This window comes from Marmota marmota, unplaced genomic scaffold, assembly GCF_001458135.2.
Source record: "Marmota marmota marmota unplaced genomic scaffold, marMar, whole genome shotgun sequence".
Lineage (NCBI taxonomy): Eukaryota > Metazoa > Chordata > Mammalia > Rodentia > Sciuridae > Marmota > Marmota marmota.
This window is the reverse complement of record NW_025999924.1, coordinates 5,762,009-5,768,684: the sequence shown is the minus strand read 5'-3', so window position 1 is coordinate 5,768,684 and position 6,676 is coordinate 5,762,009. Positions and strand designations below refer to the sequence as shown.

General features: G+C 38.5%; 1 pseudogene; it reads right to left on the bottom strand.

Annotated features, from left to right (window-relative positions):
- Positions 1 to 5,143: 5,143 nt before the first annotated feature.
- On the bottom strand, positions 5,144 to 5,866 carry LOC107151952 (annotated as a pseudogene).
- Positions 5,867 to 6,676: the final 810 nt, after the last annotated feature.

Sequence of the window (6,676 nt, the reverse complement as noted above, 5' to 3'; positions counted from 1 at the left end):
TATACCACCCAACATCAAGCAGTTACACTTTTTTCTCAGCAGCACATGGATCCTTCTCAAAAATAGATCATATATTATGTCACAGGGCAACTCTAGACATTATAAAGGAGTAGAGATAATACCATGCATCTTATCTGATCATAATGGAATGAAACTGGAAAATCAACGATAAAAGAAGGAAGGAAAAATTATGCATCACTTGGAGAATGAACAATAGGTTACTGAATGATCAATGGGTTGTAGAAGACATCAAGGAGGAAATTAAAAAATTCTTGGAGATAAATGAAAACACAGACACAACATATCGGAATCTATGGGACACAATGAAAGCAGTTCTAAGAGGAAAATTCATTGCCTGGAGTTCATTCCTTAAAAAAATGAAAAAAAGCCAACAAATAAATGATCTCACACTTCATCTCAAAATCCTAGAAAAAGAAGAGCAAATCAACAGCAAAAGAAGTAGAAGGCAAGAAATAATTAAAATCAGAGCTGAAACTAATGAAATTGAAACAAAAGAAACAATTGAAAAAATTGATTTGCATTTCTCTAATTGCTAGAGATGTTGAACACTTTTTCATATATTTGTTGATCAATTATATTTCTTCTGCTGTGAAGAGGGAATGGTTGAAAGGTGACGCCAGCAAACCATTGAGATGATGATTTGAGTTAAGCTGTATATAATTGCTGTGATGCTGGATTGATTGAGTTGTATAGGGACCCTGCTCCGGGATTAGGGCGGCTCTGGGAATCTGCCCGCTACTTTGGAGTTCCTGTGAAGTTCCCGCAGGGGTTCGGAGAGTTTGGGCGCGTGGAGCCCAGTGGAAGGAGTGTGTTCCCGAGTAGTGTGTGTGCAGTGCCGGTGAGAGTTGGGGAATAAAGAGTTGCTGTTTGAACCTACAAGGCTTTGTGGTGGCTCGGTTATTTGTGCCCAGCCAGACTGTGACATGTATTATTGTATTGTGATCTATTTGACTCTTGAAATTGATAGGGGTTTGTTTGATGTAAAGATGCTCCATTATTTGGGGCATAAATATTTATAATTGTTATATCCTGCTTATATATATTTCCCTTAAGAAGTATGAAATGTCCTACTTTGTTCTTCTTATTAACTTTGGTTTGAAGTTTATTATCTGAAATGATAATGGAAACCCCTGCTTGTTTATGCAATCCATATGAGTGATAAGTTTTTTCCCATCCTTTCACCTTCAGCCTGTGGATGTCTTTGCCCATGAGGTGAGTCCCTTGAAGACAGCATATTGTTGGGTCTTGCTTTTTAATCCAATCTGCTAGTCTATGTCTTTTGATTGATGAGTTTATGCCATTAACATTCAAGGTTATTACTGAGATATGATTTGTATTCCCCATCATTTTGATTTATTTCTGGTTTTTGATTTGTCTTAGTTTCTCCTTTGGTGGAATGTCCCTTTAGTGTAGATTCTGCCTTTTCTGTTTTTCACTTTTTTTTTCACTTCATCCTCATGGAATATTTTGTTGAGAATGTTCTGTAGTGTAAGCTTTCTAGTTGTGAATTCTTTTAATTTTGTTTATCATGGAATGTTTTAATTTCATCTTCAAATCTGAAACTTAATTTTGCTGGATATAAAATTCTTGGCTGGCATCACTTTTCTTTCAGAGCTTGAAATATATTACTACAGGTCCTTCTAGCTTTGAGGGTCTGGGTTGAGAAATCAGTTGAGATCCAAATTGGTTCCCCCTATACGTAATTTGATTTTTTTTTCTCAGAGCCTTTAAGATTTTATCTTTATTCTCTGTGTTAGTCATTCTCATTATAATGTGTCTTGGTGTGGATCTGCTATAATTTTGTACATTTGGGGTCCTGTAAGATTTTTGTATTTGACTTTCCATTCCATTCTTTAGGTTCAGGAGATTTTCTATTATTATATCATTGAAAAGATTGCGCACTCCTTTGATTTTTATTTCTGCTGCTTCATCTGTTCTGATAACTCTTAAACTCTTTTCATGTTATCCAATAATTCTTAGATATTCTGTTTATAGTTTCTTACCATCTTCTCCACATGTTCAACTCTACTTTCAAGATTATATGCTTTGTCTTCATTGTCTGAGGTTCTATCTTCCAAGTGGTCTAGTCTGTTGGTGATGCTTTCTATTGAATTTATAATTTGTTTTATTGATTCCTTCATTTGAAGTATTTCTGTTTGTTTTTTTCCATGATCTCTAGCTCTTTACTGAAGTGATCTTTCACTTCCTGTATTTTTTTCTTTGATTTTACTCCTTATTCTCTCCTTTATTTCACATATAAATTTAACTACATACAATCTGAACTCCTTCTTGGACATTTCTTCTACTGTGTTATCAGTGGCTTCTGTTGTTGAAGCATCTTGGTTAGTTTGGGGCATTTTATTCCTTTTTTTTTTTTTTCATGCTGTTAGTGTGTTGCCATCTAAAAGTATGGATCTAAGGGAGGATAAATTCTACCTTATAGACCTATAGTATCCCTGAAGATTTCCAATGCTGGCATTTACTAGTGAGACCAATATCAACAGCACCCAGTGTACACAATATATAGCCTTAAATCTAATAGCTCCCATTAAGGCATCTACAGCTTTCTCACATTAAATCAAAATAATGAGCTCAATAACTATCTCTAGTACAAACAGAATACGAGTTAAAACAATTTACAATTTGAAATGGTGGATGAGAGAGCAGAGGTAGTGTAGTATGCAATATTCTCAAAGGAGGAAGACAGAGCTAGAAGTAAAAATTCACAGGAAGAGTGGAAGAGGAGCTGACAGAGATTGGCTGTTGGTCAGAGAAAAGTTGGAAAGAAAATCCAAGAAAATAGAGAAGAGAGAGGAAGAATATGAACAAAGAGAAAAAATTAAAGACATAAAAATACAACAAGGGGCTGGGGTTATGGCTCAGCAATAGAATGCTTGCCTAGCACGAGCAAGGCCCTGAGTTTGATCCTCAGCACCACATAAAAATAAATAAATAAAATAAGGGTATTGTATCCAACAAACAAGCAAACAAACAAACAAATAATACAACAAAAATGCAAAACACCATTCATATATCATTGTCCTCCACACACTGATGCATAAAAAACATCCTGTTCCAAATATGGTAGAGTGATTAGTGAATCAAAAAATAAAATAAAGCGGATCTTGCTGGAAAGTTGAACTGTCTCTGTCAGTGTTCAACAGTTTCTCAGCCCTGTCTCTCACGTCATCAGGATCACCAAACCCAGATCAGCCCTCGAAAACCCAGTGTCTATCCCACCAATCTGGGCTTCAGATACCTCAGGCTTGGCCACACTGCAGTCCCAAGATCTCAATGCTACTCCTACTTGTAGGGAGACCACCAGGGAAACACTGATGCAAAGGAGCAACCCCGAGATGCAGCAGCAAGACAAGGGCCACCAGCACTCTCAGCAGAAGACCCCAGGATCCTCCAAAATCACAGGCAGGTCCCAGCTGGAGCCCCCATACAGAGGCTCTGGTGGTAGTAAACCTGCTGGCACCCAGGCCCCAGGCCCTGGCTTGTGTCCCAAAATGGGTGCAGCCACGTGCTACCAAACCTGGAGTCTCCCCTGAAGCAGTCCTCTAGGACATGGGAGCAGCAGTAGTGGCAGTGGTTGTTGGCAGCAGGCAGCGAGCGGGTCAGCAGTAGCGGGGGCTACAGTGGCAGCTGCAACTGCAACTGTGGGGGCAGCATCACCAGGCCATCTCCCAGGGTCAGCAGAAGTGTCGTCGGCTTCAGTTGCATCTGGTGCAGTGGCTTCTTCTGTGGCAGCAGCACCCAGAAAGAAGACCTCCAGGCGATCATGGGCTGGCAGCAGTGGAATCAGTGGCAGCAGCAATGGCAGTAGTGGTGCTGGGACAGTTGACTAACGGGGTACTTCCGGTTCAGTGGCAGCGACCACAGAGGTAGCATCAGAATTCACTTCCAAGGTAACCAAGGTTGTGCCCAGAGAAGAGACCTCTGGCACGGCAGTGGCCTCTGTGGCTACAGCGTCTCACATTTTCATTTTAGCAATGGACTTTATTTTGCTTATTTATATGTGGCGCTGAGAATTGAACTCGGTGCCTCACACATGCTAGGCAAGCACTCTACCACTGAGCCACAATCCCAGCCCTCACATTTTCATTTTTAATCAATAATTAAAGTCACCTTTTGGTCAAGAAATTGAAGTTGGAAATTCCATTATTTGTTCAAGTTATATAGTGGATGAGAATAATTCTCTTGCACAATTTCATTGTTTTGATGAGAAATTAAATCTTTTTTTTATTAAACATAGAATTTGTAATGTAATGTCCTGTTTGCTAAGTTTATGATGGTCATAGTCAACTGAAGGCTGCTTGTTTTTAGGTTATAGGAGTCCATGTCTTTGCTTGAACATGCTCTAACTTTGGCAATGTCCATTAAGAATGTTGCAATCAAGGTTTTAAAAAAAATGCCTTTGGCCCTTTATATGTTCTGTCAAATTACTTCATAAAAATTCATAATTACTCACTAAGGTCAATATTTTTTCTTTCCCTTCTCCATTTTTTTTGGCTAATTTGGTAAGCCAAACTGATGGTATGTCAAAAATGATAGATTGTTTTGGTTTTAGCTTTTGGTAAGGTGAAATATTTCCCAAGTGTATGCTTGAACTAACAAAATCTATTACAAGGTTTAAAATTACTTGTAATTCCTGACTGAGCAATTGTATTTGTCAATTTTAGTGTGTGTGTGTGTGTGTGTGCTTTTCTTAGTTAAGTATTTGAAGTCTTTTCAAAACAAGGCTCTTGGGATCTCTAGATTCAAGAATGCTCCTGGACTTGGACAACTGCTGCGAGAGTCTTAGGGAGCCTTGTATACAAGCTTGCGTTATTCATTCACCAACATTAAACTCCAGGATAGAAGATGTGACAAAGCAGGACTCCTTCCTCCATGATATGTGTTGATTTCAGAGGCAGAGGTGGTCAATGTGGAAGCCAATGGAATTTTCCTTGGAACTAGGCTGAGAGGTGCCTGCCATGATCATAACCTACTGTCTCTTCCCCAATCCCTTCCTTCCAGTTTCTTAAGGCAAAAAATAATCTTCTCTGAAGATACTTGATAACAATTTTATCAGACAAAAACATACACTTCCAATGCACTGCTTTCAGATATTCTAGGTTTAATTCAGTTGGAAGATGAGCTGATTGATGCAATCACCCAGATAGCTAGGTAAGCCCATCTCCTTGAAGAAGCCCACTCAATTTTTGGTAGCATGATGGGTCACAAAGAGGAGGAAAGGGCACAAGAACCTAGTGATCTCCTGGAAATACTTCCCAGGGAAGGCAATTTCATGAATGAGGTCTTCCAGGTAAATGACATCAAAACTCCCTAGGTGCTCCCTCAATCACTGTGTTGTCTGTAAGGGGGATGGTGTTATTCTCAACTTTTGCTTGTTCACATTTCAAGATGAGTTCCCAGAGAGACTTCAGATTTGGAAATCCCCAGGTCACATAAGATTCTACTATCTGTAGCACTTTTAGGTTTTGGTGGGGTGACTTTAACAAAGACACCACTAAATATTTTTTTCAGACAAAGTCTTGCCATGGTCCTCTGCACCAGTAAACTCATTCCATCAATCCTTTGGATGCGTACAACAAAGGCCAAAGAATGTTTATCAGGCATTTCCAAAGTATGAGGTTTCACTTCTAGTCCTCTGAGGTACCCTTGGAATCATGTAGGAATGATCCAATCGCTTCAATCTGAACTCTTTCCCCTTTCTCTTCTTCTTTGCCAAAAGCACCTGAATTTGCTAGGTAGATTTGAGGGCCTGATAAGCCTTCCTCTTTTTCAGGAGATTTTCTGGATCCAAAAAGATATTTTTTCTTTGCTCTTCCCCCGCCATCTTTCAGTGCTGCAATTACTTCTTGTATACTTGTCAATTTATTCTAAGGAAACAATCCATAGTAGCAATGGAAATATTTTTTTCTAGAGCTGTTATAATACTGGAAAATTGCAACCAATGTTCCATCCTTTGGGATTTGTTGATTAATTATAATAAATGTATGTGTAAACTTTTATAACGTCCCTAAAAAATTACTGCTATATTAAGGCTCTATACCACCAAGGGAGGCAGAATAGAAAGAAGGGCATGGAGATTCATAAGTGGGAGAAAAAAACTCAAAATACTCATTACTGTATGCTTTGAGTACATTAAAAAACTTAAATACATTACAAGGAGTAAAAAGTAATTTACCAGAATGTTAGTGGTAGTGTCAAAGGACAAAACAACTTGAAACACTTAATTGGCTTTACTTTTGATTCTAGAATTGGGAACACTTATTCTGTTTTATGGGACGAAGGATTGCCTGATTCCAGAATAGAAAATAAAGCCAATTAAGATCTTTAAATTGTTGCATGGGTTGGGGATTTAGCTCAGTGGCAAAGCACTTGCCTAGGACATGCAAGGCCCTGAGTTAGGTCATTGGCCCTGAAAAAATGAATAAATAAATTGTTGCAATTTTTCTTTGAGCAGTAGTTAGAATCACAGAATTACCTTAAAATTGTCTTACAAAAATTTCTGTAGAGGCTGTGAATGTAGCTCAGTGGTAGAGCGCTTGCCTAGCATGTGTGAGGTATTGGGTTCCATCCTCAACACCACAAAAATAATTAAAGGTATTATGTCCATCTACAACTAAAAATATATATTTTTAAT